We start from the raw sequence: 15,066 nt of genomic DNA on the forward strand, positions 1-15,066 counted from the left end.
ATTCTAAGTTACATCAACCTAATTAGAGGTTGTGGACAGAAGTAGGTACTTAAAAATTATATAACTTTAACTGAGAATTCTTTCTGAAGTATTGTTCCCACCCTTCTAGAATGCTGGTTGTTATAAAAGCCAGTAATTTTCATTATTAATTTAATATATTTGTCTGTGATTTAATCTCAAAAATTTGATTAAAAAATATTGGGGCAAGATCTGTTAGCATGTATTTTTTAAGCATGCTCAAATCACCCTCTATTCTACAGGGCAGCACTGTTCAGCTCAGGGAGGTAAATCCTCAACAATGGTAGCTGCTTGTCATTCTGGAGAAATCCCCTGCCTTATCTATTTCTATAACAATTCACATTTTACCAAACTGGTTTCAGTGGGATCCGTAAGACACTAAAGCATGCTTTCTACCCTACATATAACTGGTAAAGCTTTACTTAATGTATCTGCTTCAGCAGTACACTTCAGGAAACATGGACCAGCTGGAGGGAGACCAAAGAAAAAAGAGAGTGACTGGCAATTAGGAAACATGACCTAAAAAAAAACAACTGCAAAAACATGTGTTATTTGAAGGACTAAAAGACTTCCGAGGAGTGAAAGAAATAAGGATTTTTTTAATGTTTAGTGTATTGATGTAAAAAATGAAAAAAATCTGATTGCTATGTCCAGCATGCAAATAATGAATATGCTGTAACAGCAGAAACTGACATTTAAAGTAAATGTTGTTGTTTTTTTCCTTATGATAAAGTAATTCAGCATTTTAAACAAACCGGTATGATGATAGCACAACCTTAACCGTGTTTAAAAAATTGCATGCCAAAAATTATATATTTATAACTAATCTTGCCTTTGGGCCATGGAATGAGACTACTTGACCTCTTATGACTCTCTGTTGAACTTTTATTTTCTTTTGATTCTTGGCTATGAAGTTATTTACAATAAACTTAACTCCTTCTGTAAAGGCTCCAAGATCAGGCCCTAAATCTGTCATGGTGTTGATAATCATGACGATCAGAAGTGTGACACTTGTAAAACTGGAATGTGAAATCCCTTACCTCACAAAATGTCAGTGAGAATCCCTTTAAGAATGACCCTGTGATATGATCCTGACAAATCCCAGCTGTATCTGAAATGGAAAGGTTATTTGACAGTGAGCTTTATTTTAGTGTGGTGACTTCCGGCTGTCTGTAACAAAAATAAAGTCAATGATATAGTCAAAACACCCTAATCTCCTAGGAGGCCAAAACCAGTCATATTTCATTTACTATCACTTGTTTCAGATAATCTTTAGTTTATTGCTTAATGGTTCTTGAATGCTGAAATTCATAAATGATGATAAGGTCAGCAGCATTCTCCTAAGTATACAAATAATCTGTAAAATGTAGGTTTTTTTAGACTATCCATGCCCAAAGAGAAAATCACCTTTGACTAAATTATTTTTATTTTAGAACTAACCCTGTCTGAGTGCACATTGTGTACATGTACCTCTTCTTACAAGTTGTCTGAGCCTACATTGGCAGCTGAACTCTGCGCATAGAAAAAATTATGCATTTTGAGAACAAAAAAGACATCACAGCATTCTAGATAGCACAATAGGTTTGGATTTTTTCCACGTTCCTCAGTTTTTCTTCTGTTTCCCCAAGCTTTCTTCTGTTCTCCCCAGTCTTACACTAGCATTCATTTTGATTGAAAAATGGTTTTAAATGTAGGATAAAAAAATTACAGTGGCTTTAGATTGAATAAATTAATGAAAACTTATGGATCTGGTTACCTCCACTGAACCACTGCTTTGTGCCGCACAGGTGTTGTCAGGAACTGGTCTTGTGTAACTAAGAACTGCTTCAGAGAGGGACAAAACCTTCCTGCTGCTTTAGCCTGTTCTTATGTTACTGGCACAGCCTCAGTGCAGGAGATGAAGCAGGACCACGTCTTTCTCTCCAGTGACCCTTGATTTCTTTGTGGTTATTACTGGCCCCTTTTCCTTGTAAACTGAGACTGGGGTAAAAGCTGTGAATGAGGTACCTGTCATGCCATAGTCCCTCGATAGCATTCAGATGACAGAATTCTCTGCCTCTTATTTCTCTTATTTCTAGAGGCTGCAAATTACATCACTAAATCAGCAAAGATTGACTTCCTAGGTAGCACTGATTCCCTTGCAATTCAAGAACCTCCCTCCAGTTTCCTCATCACTGCATATACCTTTCTCCTTACCCCTGAGACTACTGTTACCTGCTCCCTGCAGGAACAGCCCTGTAGAAGGGAGATTCCTTCTATCATTTGCAGCCTGCTAGGCCTTACAGTTCCTCAAATAATTTTTTCCTGAATGGGCTCCTTACCCGGTTCTTCTTGTAGTCACTCGTGTAAAAAAAAAGAAAGAAACAAAACCAGGCCAGAGATGCTGAAACACTGTCAAAGGAGAACTGGGTGTGCAAATGGTGGGAATAGGGCTATATGTCTGGGGTTTACACCTTTCCCATCACGAGTTTCTGGAACTGATTTTGGCTAATTCTTGTTCCAGCTAACCATCTTTCTAGAATACATTTCTACTTATAACATAGAACTGCTCAGAAGGGAAGTATGAGTCCTAATCTTTGCAAAGAAATAATATTTACTGTTCAGTCTTCCCACCACACTTACTGTTGTTTATGACTCTGGCAGTGACACACAGTGCCCTGTTACATTCTTAGTGGGCTAGAAACTAAATATATGCATGAAAAATACTGTTCCTAGCTCAAGGAATTTGCAGTTTAAAACATGTTATGGCAAGATAAAGCAAGAGCTGTAGACAATTTTTTCCATCTCTACTGAAATTTTACTTGTTTAGAAAGTGAGTGTTTATTGTCTGCAAGCCACATAGAATAAAATAAATGTAATACAAATGACAATGAAAAGGAATTTTCTCTCCAAAATTGTTCTATAGAATTTTTCTTCCTAAAGTACTGAAGCAAAAAATATATCTGTAACCATGGAGATTATACCAGGCAACATGCATAATAATTCAAACTGTGGCATCACACAAATGTTCTTTGTCATGAGTGGATTACTACAAAGAAGTAGGTTTCCCCTTAACAATTTTCAGAAGCAGGATAGATGTGGTTCATTTCTCAACCTTCCTTTTTGCAAGGGGGAAGGGGAAGTGTCAGCACTGTGGCAAGTGCAGTGGAGTAGTATTTTGTTCAGTTTGAAAAGACCCAGCTTCCCAGGTTCCTGGGAGTTTTGAATCAGATATGATTTGCTGAAAATATTTGTCTTCTGTGAATAGTCACATCAGAGCAATGAATCCCACCACACATGGCACAAAAGATATCCATGGCAAAATATAGTTAAGGATAAATAGTAAACAGTTCAAATTAATTTTTACTTTTTTTGTTTGTTTGTTTGTTTATTGGTTTGGTTTGATTTTAAGACTACATACAAGTGTACAAAATCTGTATTAAAACCATTTGTGCTTAATCCTGGAAATACCAAGATTTGGCTAATTTCAGCATTAGCTATAAAACAGCATTCCTTCACGTTTGGCAATATTTCTTTCTCTACTTATTCCTTCTCTGAATGGATGGCATCAAATAGCAAAGAGCTCTCAATCTGACAGTTTCTAATGCAGGATGAATATTGATGTGGCTCTTAGTCTGATACAATCTATAAGGCAGAGGGGGAAAATTGCTGCAATCAGGACCTTTCATAATTCATTAATTTCATAATTTCACTTTTTCACCCAAAGGGTTAACTAAAATCTGGTGGTTTGCAGTTGTTTGAGTTAGGAGGAGAAACTGATGATGATGCAAGGATGATGTAAATCCTGTTAACTTACAAAAAATGTAGAAAATGTTGTTTCCTCAAGACAGGAGAAATTAAGAAGATATGTCCTTTTTATGCAGTCCTGAAGTCCTCAGTTGTTTCTCAGAGCTCTACACCTACTTTTTTTTCCTGCCTCTGTAACTTCTTTTTTCCAGTTCCTGGCATTTTTTACCAACCCCGAAATTATATGTTATGGTAAATGTCTTTCCAATTCCTCCTCCATCTTATTTTGCTTTGGTAAGAGGCCACTGTTCCAACTATCACTTCTATAAAGCTGGACTTTTTCTTTCTTTGCATTTATTTTAAGTGACAGGCCTTTTTTATGCTCTCCAACTTGGAAATGCAATTTCATCCAGCCACCAGTGGATAGGGGTTGAATGTAATTAAATTCTTTCCCTTTCTTTTCTGTAGGAGGCTACAAAGAGGCCCACTGTGAAAGCAGGAGTTAACACAGTTACTTAACACATTACTTCTGTCCCAGAGGAGCCGAACCCTGCAGAGATCAGTGGTAATTGTCATTTCCATCATTGCCCAGGATGGGTGTTTTCATGCAAAGAATGTTTTTCTAGAAGGAATAATTTTACTCAACACATTCATTCTTAAATTTAGTGTGTGGAATTCAAATAGGTCAACATTTATATATAGAAAAATTAACCAAATTAAAGCAATGTGAAAGGTATGTTTTACTTTGTGACTTGCCAGATAGAGGTGCCTGACCATGTGATGAGCAGCATTAGGATTGGCTAGAGAGATTTTAGATTTGGGAACTGATAACGATTTGAAAAAATAGGCATAGTAAATACAGCAATAGCCATTATTTTCTTTTCCTGAGAAGTGAAAACTGCTCTGTACAGCACACATGTGACATTATTGCAGCACAATGATTTAATAAAGCACTTAGCACTCCCAACCCTTATGAGGCAAATCAGAGACACTTCCACTCCTTTGCCTTCTGAGTTCAGATTTAATTTCTGCATTCCTTGATAGAATTTGCACTACAATGTATGGTGCCTTTAAGACAGAGCCCTTCCTAACTTCTTTTCTTCCCTCTGTACTTGGCACTGGTGAGGCCACACCTGTGTCCAGTTCTGGGCCCCTCCGTTCTGGAAGGATGCTGAGGTTCTGGAGCATGTCTGGAGAAGGGAACAGAGCTGGTGAAGGGTCTGGAGCACGGGTACTATGAGGAGTGACTGATGGAACTGGGGTCATTTATCCTGGAGAGGAGGCGGCTCAGGGGAGACCTTATCACTCTCTACAACCATCTCTCTACAATCAGTCTCTTTTCCCAGGCAACCAGCCACGGGACGAGAGGACATGGTCTTAGCTGCAGGAGGGAAGGTTTAGGTTGAGCGTTAGGAGGAATTTCTTCACAGAAAGGGGTGATTAGACATTGGAATGGGCTGGCCAGGGAGGCGGTGGAGTCACTGTCCCTGGAAGTGTTTAAGGAATGGCTGGACGTGGTGCTTGGTGTCATTGTTTAGTGACATGGTCGTGTTCGGTCACAGGTTGGACTCGATGATCTCAGAGGTCTTTTCCAAAATGACTGATTCTGTGATTTCGTGCTTCTTTTGGGTCAAATCGAGGCAAACAGTGCTCGGGGAGAACGGGCAGAGGTAGCAGTGCGGTGAGGAGACCCTGCCCAACCCTCCGGCTGCTCCTCAGGCGAGCCCGACCCCCCCTACCCTCACAGGGATCGACGCTCTTGCCCGCCCCCGGCCCCGCCCCCCGCGCTCCCCGCAGCCGATTGGTCCGCGCAGCGCCACGTGACCGCGGGGCGGGCGGGCGGGCGCGCGCTCGTGGGGAGCCAGGCCCGGCGGGAGCGGCGCCGGCGAGGGCGGAAGTGCGGGGCGGGGGCGCGCGGGCGGCGGCGGCGCCCCCTCAATGAGAGCCGGGGGTCGGCGGCGGCAGCAGCGGGTACAGCCGGGCTGGGGGGCGCAACCAGACCGCGGGGCGCAGCCGGGCCGGGGGGCACAGCAGGACCACCAGCCGCGCCGGAGCCCCCAGGTGAGAGCGAGGAGCGACCCCGGGATCCACCCCCGCCATACCAGCCCTGGACAGGTGGGAGGGGGCTCAGCCGTTCCGACCCCGCGCCCCCCGTGAGGGGAGGCGGGAGCCGCCGAGTCCTGGCGCTGCCCGGGGACGGGCTGAGCGCCGCTGTGTCCGCGCTCTGCGGAGGGCGAGGGGAGGTGTCGCCGGGGGTGCGGGGCAGCCTCTCCCCGCGGGGGGCGAGGGGAGCCTGCGGGTTCTGCCCCGGGACGCGGCCCCTGGTCCGCGGGGGAGCCCCGGGGTGCGGGCAGGGGTAGCGGCGGTGACCGCCGGGCCTGCGCGGGGCCGCAGTGGGAGGCGGGAGGCCCCGCTCCTGCGGCTCCCGGTGCCGCCGGGTTGAGGTGGGGCCGGGGGACAGCGATGACTCGTATCTACAAGTGGGACTGGGAGAGGGAGAGGCCGAGGAGGAGCCGGCCTTGAGCCCCGGCTCTTCGAGCGGGTTCCTCCCGTGCCGGCTGCCCTGCCTTCCTTGGGCTGCCCGCGGATAAGTGATAACGTTTTGTCTGTGCGAGATAAACGGGGGGTTTGGGTGCTGTCGGTCTCAGCCGAACCAGAAGTTCCTGAAGGATCTTGTTTTATCTGGGCAGGTTCTCTCTGTGCTGGTCTTTATCCTCCCTGCAGCCTTGCGGGTGTAGATCTTGTAGGAAGGGAAGGGTGGTGCCTGAGTGTGACCTTACCTGGAGAAGGGCAGGGACAGAGGTGAGGCAAAGCAGCCCAGTCCTTCCTGAACAGCTGAGGGAGGCCTAACTCGGTCATTCTGCTGGAGCCCTGTTGAATCGATTCTAATCTGAGAACAGGAGACTTAGTCTTGAGTACCCCTGGGTATTTTCATGGTGGAAGGGAACAAGAGGACTATACTTGCACTAGGGTCATCCTTGCATTTTTCAAAGCTGTAGCCTGCAGTCTAGGTAGCTTTTGTGGTTTGTGGGGGTTTTTTTGTTTGTTTGTTTGGTGGTTTTTTTTTTGTTTTGTTTTTTTTTTTTTCTGAACTGTCCAAATTTTACTTCTCTAGTTCCGAGATCCTCGTTTCTCTTGTGAGGGGCAAGAAAGTGCCTGTCTATTCCAGGGCATCCTTAGAGGTGTGATTTTCAGGAAAATCTGTCTTTTTTTAGATACCTTAAACACCTTCCTCCCAATTGACGTTAAAGTGACAGTAGGAACTAACAATTGGGAACCAGACTTGTGTTTCTTGGAAGTGATTTGCCTGAAGGCTGAAAATAATTTTATTACAGATCCTTGTGGGTCCCTTCCAAATCAGAATATTCTGTGATTCTGTAATTTAATAGTAACAGCTCAATTTTACTTGACAATAGCATCTTTATAGTTATTCACATATAGGACACTTTTTAGATTAATTTTACCTACTGCTTCAGTCACTTCTGTACACTGAACATAGGTTTGTGCTTACAATGAGATTATATGAACTTACCATGGTGACATTTTTTGCATTTATTTCCTGTATTAAATACTCCATTTAAGAAATAGAAAAACCTTCAGACTGCTCCTGTAAATCAGTTTCCTATATTAGACTTCTAGTAGTAAATTGTTTTACACCTCTTTTGGAGTAGGCCAACTTGATGCTGTTTTGCATGCCTGGAGAAAAGTGAAGCTGACCTATTTTCACTGGTGTTATGTATATGCTGCAGAGGAATTTGTAGTTTGAAGATTTAGCTGGAATGCTTTACAAAAGCTCTAACTGAAAGCTTAATTTGACCAGACAATACCCTTTTTTGGCCCTCCTTTAAAACTCTCAAACTTGTCTCTAATTGTCAGTGCAGTGGTACTGGAAATCTTAGTAGAAGAGCAGTTGAGACATTTTGATCAAATCAAGTCAGTGATGATGGGACCCTGCCTAGACAACTCGGATGTGTACGCTGGAATCTTGAGTGGTTTATAGTTCCTGTGATCTAATGCCTCTTTCAGGCTCTAAGCTTTTTCAACAGCAGCTTAATTGATTGAGCACTACGGTTATTTGACCAAATGCTGAATAAAATGGCTTGCTTCTCTGGCAAGTGTTGGTGTCCAAACTTCATAAGGAACAAAACTGTCCTGTGAACACAGCAGAAATGGCCATGTGACGCAGCAGAACAAGCTCTGGGATCACGATTTGGGAATCTGGTTTGTAGTTTGTTCTTGTCCTGTTGCTTTGTAAACTCTGTTCCGTATCCATGCAGTGGATCATTGCACTTTATAATTTCTTATTGATTATATTCAAACTCCATGTGACTGATTAAGTGAATTGCTTTCCATTACACAATGAATTCTTGTGAATTAATAGCCTCTGTTAGCAGGGGTACTGAAGGAGCTTGTTTCTCATGGCAGCTGTGCAGGCACTCATGGGAATGCACGTGCAGAGTGGTGTCAAGACAAACAGTGCCTAAGGTCAGTAGGTGTCTTGTGCCTGTAGCAAACAGCTTGGGATGGGAGTAGTGGTCTCTGGGGTTTGACTGAAAGGCAGTGGCTGGGGAGGCCACTGAAGAAGATAAACATAAGTGCTTGCTGCTTTTTGCTCCCTGTGTGCCTGACTTCAAGTAACTTTTGCCTGATGGACTTACTGATGCTGATCCTAATTATCAGCCAGGTTAGACAGCAATGGTGTTCTCAAACTCATTCTGTCTTGATTTGGAAGTGCTATCCTGCTGATGAAAACCTGCAGTTCTTTAGACTTTTTTTTTTCTCTCTTCATCCATCTTCCACCCCCATGTCTCTGCTAACTGTTCTCACCACTGTCAAGCAATGTGATAAGGTTCCATTGCTTGTTACCTGCTCTTGTGTGAAGCAGCAAAGTCAGCAAACAATCTTGTCTGTTTTGCTCTCCTACTGGTAATAATCAATTCCATGGCTTTTGTTCTATGATACAGTTGATGCCTGTCCCTTGATAAAAGGCTAAAGAACAGATATCTTAAAAGCCCTTGTTGATATCTGCTAGAGAGCACTCATTTTGTTGGTAGCTCTTTTAGCCCATTAAACAGGACTAAGCAACTTTACTCAATGTCTGCCCCAGAAATATCAAGTTGTCTTGTCATTTAAGCAAGATGAGTGTGTATAACTCATGCTTTATCTCTTCATGTTCTTCCAAATACTGCTTTAATAGTAATATTACAGAATCTGTTTTGTCTCTTGTGCTTGAGATGTGCAAATGTGTTTTTCAAGACCTGTCAAAATGAAAGTCATGAAGTCATGTAATGTGAGAATGTTATTTAGGCTGATGTGTAAGTAGCTGCTTGGATCTTTATGGTGCCAAAGTGCTCGCTCAGAACAGTCACTGTGAACTGCTTTCCATGGGACCCTGAGCCCATAGCCCTCCTTGCTGAGGTGGTTGACCAAGGAGTAATGTTTGATTACGGAGTCTTGAGTCTTAGTAGAAATGCAGTCCTGAGTAGGAATCTCTGCAGGACCACAAGTCAAAGACTGAAAAAAATTGTTCTGGGATTATAAGCATTTGTTAAAGTCTTAATCCTGTCAGCTGTTACTTTGTGAATTAGTGTTGCTGTTAGTTGAAGTGATTAGTGTGAAATATTTCAGGTCACTAATAATGCAATGAAACTGGAGTTTTTAATATTTTATTCTTAAATTTGGAATGTGTCAAAACTAATCCGAAGTCAAAGCATAGAACTGGAAAGCTGAGAGCATGCTGAGTTAAGCAGGTGCTGTGATATCCCTGGTTTCTAGCTCTTTCTGTGTGTATCTTTACCTGTAGTGAAAAAGATTATTCTTCAGAAGAATACTGGAGACCCAGACTTAGCCCCCATTTTGGGCATGGTAAATGGACATGTCAGAGAGTGTTTCCCATTTAGATTTAATATTGGTGGGGGTATTTTGTTTGTTTGGTTGGTTGCTTTAGTTTTTTGTTTTATTGAGTTTTTTTGCAAGGTAGTGGCTTTAATCACAGGTTTAACAAAGAAAACAATCCCACTTTACAGACTATTATAGAGTAATGCTTTAAAGGATTGTACTCAAAACACGGCGAAGCACTTTAAAAGATTATTTGTAGGAGCTACCTGAACTCTAGACTCCATGTTGCAGAACACTAAAGTGGCTTTCTTTTTAAAGTAGGTGTTTTATAAGGTTAGTGCTGCTCTGCTCAGGAGGGCACTGCCTTGGGCACCACTCTAAAGCAGACATTTAGCAAGTAAAGTGGTTTTAGATCAAGTTGATTGCCAGTTGCCTCAACTTTCCTGAAAAATGGTGGTTTTGCTAATTGGGGAATCTGATCCCTCATTAGAATGAGCCAGTCCTGAAGTACATAGTGATCTGTGATACAACCTTTCCATTAAACTGCTGCTGTGGTAACTCCTCTCTGTGATGGTGCTTTTCTGCTATGTGGTGTTCTTGGCTTACTGTGAGATTTCATTTTGGGTAGGTAAGGAATTCTCATTACTTTACTCACCAAGAAGTCTCACTGACTGACTTTTATGGCAGCTTTCTGCTTTTATCTACCATGTCATAAAATAGACTAGCCAAGCAATTTAAGGAAATGGTCTTTGAAAAGTCAGGAATGTGTGCTTGAAACTGGTGCTATTTTTCTTTCTACTTTATCATGTTTCAAAACATAGTCTAGGAATCAATTTCATATTTTAAACAATTCTGCAAGCATTAGGAATTTACTTTTAAGTTTGTCTTACAATGCAAACTAAATTCAAAGTAGCCTTTATGGGTTGAATCTCTTCTGAAGTTATAATGGAAGAAAACTAATTAAAATTATTAACAGGCTGACTGGTGGTGATACTATACATCTTTATCTTCATTTAGCTTGTAAAACAGGGATCAAGCAGTGCTCTTGTCCAACTCCTTTCCTTAATATTCTCCCTTCTCTTCTAGTAGTAGCTGTCATCTAGTACAATAGTATAGCAGGGGTCATAGCAGAGTAATGACCTCTGTTATACTCTTGTAAATAAGTATTAGTTAAGGTTTCTAATTATGTGTTAGTCATCATGGACTGGCTGTAAGTCTTGCACAAGTAGTAGAGCAGAGCTACAAGTTGGCAAATAGGCCTTCCACTTCCAAAGACTCCTCACAGATAAGATTTGTAGCAATGCATTGCTGGGGCACAGACTTGACTTATGGAGCTGCTGAGGCTGGAAGACACTTCTGGAGACAATCTAGTCCAGTCCTCCTGACTGTGCTACCCCTGACCCATAAACTGGCTCATTATCATCTGTAGGTAGAGCTTTGTGCACTCCGGCTTTTCTCAGGGGAAAGGGCAACTCTCCCGCCTTGCCTTATTGGCTGATCTGTCCTCGAGAGCCTGTAGCCATCCTCAGCAGCACTCCAACTGTGGGAGCTATCCCAGCTCATCTCTGTGATCCCAGGGAGATTATAACCCCAGCATCTCCCACGTGATCCCTGTGCTGCATGCATCAGTGTACAGAAGCACCCTGTTGTGCTGAATTCCTAGGGGAGGCACAAGAGCCTATGAGATGAGCTGGCTGTGCACTGTGGAGGGAGGAAATATCCCCAAGAGCACACAAGGATAAATGCATAGCTTATATTCTGCACTGGTTCTCTATTTTCATGGGACCTGTCACTTGTTAGGTCATAAAGGGAAGTGTCCTGAAATAAGTGTGTTCTGATTCTCTGTGTTGAAGTGGTTCTTAGTTAACAGTCTACCACCCAAAACGAGAGTTATGAACAAGCATGTTATATTGTGCCACTCTTCGTTCTACAGCACTCTGGAGGCTCTGGTTGGAGATCATATTTGGCTGTAAATACTTTTATAGTGGTAGGCAAAGGCTCTGTGAGAGAGACCAAGGATAACACCTCTCCTGTTTAGTTTTATTAACTTTGAATAGCTATACTGAAATGTGACCCCTGCACTGGTGTAATAATACAGTTCCCATTAGAAGATAGAAATACTGTTTTGGCTTTGATATAAAGTACAATAGTTTAGAAAACTGCATCTCAGTTTGTTACTGGAAACGTCTGCACTTAGTCCAGTAGAAAGGTATCTTCTTGTATGTGCAGAATCCTTTAGCATGTTATTCACTCTGCCTGATTGGGGAAACTGAAGTGAAGAAATCTGTTTAAAGGTGAAAACCCAGTAGCTGAATTATGAATAACTAATAATTATCTGAGGTACTAAATGATGCTATTGTTGCTTTGTGCGCTGCAAATGCATTGACTGAAAGATGGGATAAAGGGTGGCACTTGTGTTACATCTCCTGATTGGGGGAGCTGAGTGACTCATGCTATGTATCTGTGAACCCCTCAGTTAAATACTGGAAGAACTTTCAGAGGCTACAGGAAGATGATTCCCCAGTCCCCCTGAGAAGGTGGGACTCCGTGGTTAAGAGTAAACTCAGGGTAGGGGTTTACTACTTGCCTACCTGTGTCAAATGTGAGCTCAATAATGACTTATATTTTCCAAACAGAGATATGAGCATGATACACTAACTTCAGTTTAGGAGCAAGGAATGTAATTGTATGGGCAGACACCGTTGCTTCTGCTTGTATTACTTAAACCAAACTAAATGATGTTTAGATTTCTGATTTATCCCAAGCATCCGGTTCACTAGGGAAACTGAAGGCAAACATGAGCTAGTGAGATACATCCTCTGAGGGAGCAAATGGTAGCAGCTTGTGGCCTGTCTGCAGTGCCTGGTAGCAGCTTGTGGCCTGTCTGCAGTGCCTGGTACCGTATTCTCAAGACCTGCCTAGGTCTGCCAGCCCCATGGCTGGGGAGGAAATTTGACTGGGTAACATTCATGAGAGCTCCTGCAACTCTGTAGCATTCCTCTCGCTAAAATGGCATGTGCTGGAATTTGCGAAATCAATGTTAGTGGCAACTTCTTTGTGGGTTATATAGTTGAAGGTTTTTCACTGAAGTAACTGAAACCGTGTTGTAACCTGGTACTGAAGTAAGATTTTAATCTAGGTTATTTTGATCTCTGGTGTGTCACTTAAGACACTGATTGTAAGCTGAGATATTTGATTTGTCTGTTGTATTCTGAAGATCCTATTGTAAGTCGGTATTGGATTAACATCTGGAGCATACCACTGTCTCTTAGCAGTGGTTTGGTGGACTTCGTGTATGCTGTGTATCAAAGGTGAACATGCTTCTGCATGGGTGAGCTTTGAAAGGAAGCATAGTTGACATACGCTTTGCAATTCAGTGGGGGTGAGGCTGTTCAGCAAGTCTGTTGTCTAAGTGTCACTTTTCTGGTATGAGCCTAATTGACTAGTGTGAACAATGGTGTCATCCTTCACCCTAAGTATTAAGACAACTAGTCTGTTACCACCACAGTGACAAACTCTTAGCATAGTAATACTGGTTAATGGTATTAACTCAGTCTTTGTGCTTGTAGAAGACTTCTATTAGATTTCCTTGCGAGTTCTTGCTGGGATTAGAGCAATGTGACAGATCGTTCTCTTCAATAGTCTGTCTACAATATGTCTTCTTGGTGTTAATATTAGACCTTGGAGAGGTCTGACTAGATATCTTTCTACAGAGGAACTGGCTTTAGCTGTAATGGCACTACTGTCATATGACTTTCACTTCAGGTAACACTATCTTGCTGAAATAAAGAGTATATTCTGCTTGGTGCTACACACAGTCTGTTGAGCCCCCGGTGGTCTAGGGGAAATGACACTGCACTGTCACTGCAGAGACCCGGGTTCGAATCCCGGTCGGGGCCCCTCCCCAGGCAGATGGAGCTCGTTAGCCCTGTAAGGCAATCCATCTACGTCCTGAGGACCTCGCTGCCACCGTCCAAGCGTGCTTGGCCCCGGCAGATGAACCTCAGGATTAAAGGGTGGGCTCAGATCCGCGCACACTGTGTCTCACCTAAAAAATCCAATGCGCAGGCTGGAAGGTGGAAAGACCTTCCCCGGTTCTTCGTTCGCGAAGAGACTGGCCATTACACACAGTCTGCTAGTTGCTCTGTGCTGAAAAATATGGAAAATGGGATGATGACTTCCTTCTTTTTTTTTTTTTTTTTAACAAAAAGCTCTATGTAACTGTGATGATTTTGTGTACTATCTGTGCAACAGTGAGGCAGTTCTAGTAACTTTGTGTTGCCTACATGCAATGATAATGTCTTGATACAATTGATATCTGATATAAGAGCATTAGCAACCATGACAACATACATGACATTGCAACCTTATTTACTCAAACATAAATGTATGTGATTTTCTTTTTTTGGATGTGAGGAAGAGTGGTCCAGTGCCTTAAAAGCAGTTTAAGGCAAGTCCTTTTTCTTCTTCACTTAGCTACTGCTCAGAAACAAGTTACTTTCACTCTAAGGGAATTCTAAAAATAAAAAAGTAAAAAACAAACAAACAAACAAAACCCCAAACCAAACAAACCAAAAAAACACCAAACAAAAAAACCTGAATGAAACAAACTCATGTATTTAAGTTCCTTAGGAACAGGGATATGTATTTACTTGCTTATATTTCACTTCAGCATAAGATCTGAGTTCAGTTTTAAAGGGTTCCCTAAAGTGTTGTTCTTCTGATGCTGAGACTAACCAGACTGAGTCTTTCCTGTGACTAAATCTTTGAAGGTTGCAACCTTGCTACAGACTTGGACAGGATTTTATTCCAGCTTTCCTTAGACATCAAGATTATTCTTAGCAGGATTATTGGCTCAAAGTTACTGCTAATGTGTAAGGTATTGTCTCTCTATTTGTAATAAGTGATCTAGAATTGTCCTGTGCTGAATGATGCAAGAGGGCATATATTTAAGGATTTTATCTATTAGGTAAATGTAAGTAAAATACTGTCAGATTTGCTTTCCAAGCTGTAATGATGCATCTCTGAAAACTCAGAAGAGTTGGGCTGTGCTTAGCAAGGATCGGGGGGTAGGTGGGAAATGTGCTGAGTATATACAGGTATTTTGTACTTGAAATGGATCACTGTTGTGTGACCAGATCTGAAGACAGCCTTGAAAGACAGGGTTGTCCAAGTCCATCTCTAACTTGTTGCACAGGGGAGTGTGCCAGGCTTTGTAGGTTACGAGGATTAAGACACAACAGGAGATTCTCCTGTTCTTCATGTTCTACATAACTATATAGTAATGTAGCTTACGATAGTTTGTGTAGTGAGCCCACTCTTCTAAAGACCACTTGATCTTATTAAGCAAGTTAAATCTAAGTAGAGAGCTGAAGATGGCTTTGCATGCAGATGTGTGGAATAGTGAAAAGTAAGATATAGTGTGGAGGCCAGGATCACTAGTAGGTATTCTTAGTCTGAATTGGCTGGCATCCAGTGGCTGAT

At 42.4% G+C, this 15,066-nt stretch overlaps 1 protein-coding gene across 2 annotated transcripts in view; it reads left to right on the forward strand.

The window, feature by feature from the left end:
- The window catches only part of RALB (RAS like proto-oncogene B), a 47,991-nt gene that overhangs the window by 17,161 nt on the left and 15,764 nt on the right, over positions 1 to 15,066 (forward strand). The window contains exon 2 of one of the 2 annotated variants that reach the window (XM_027879740.1): positions 4,213 to 4,309. The gene's annotated coding sequence lies outside the window, so the exon portion shown is untranslated. Of the gene's footprint in view, positions 1 to 4,212; positions 4,310 to 5,749; positions 5,806 to 15,066 lie in introns of those variants that run through there. The other variant, XM_027879739.1, reaches the window with a different exon arrangement.

The sequence above is a fragment of the Empidonax traillii genome, unplaced genomic scaffold (assembly GCF_003031625.1).
Source record: "Empidonax traillii isolate 1590-97213 ecotype Southwest subspecies unplaced genomic scaffold, ASM303162v1 scaffold57:size2250009, whole genome shotgun sequence".
Taxonomy (NCBI): domain Eukaryota; kingdom Metazoa; phylum Chordata; class Aves; order Passeriformes; family Tyrannidae; genus Empidonax; species Empidonax traillii.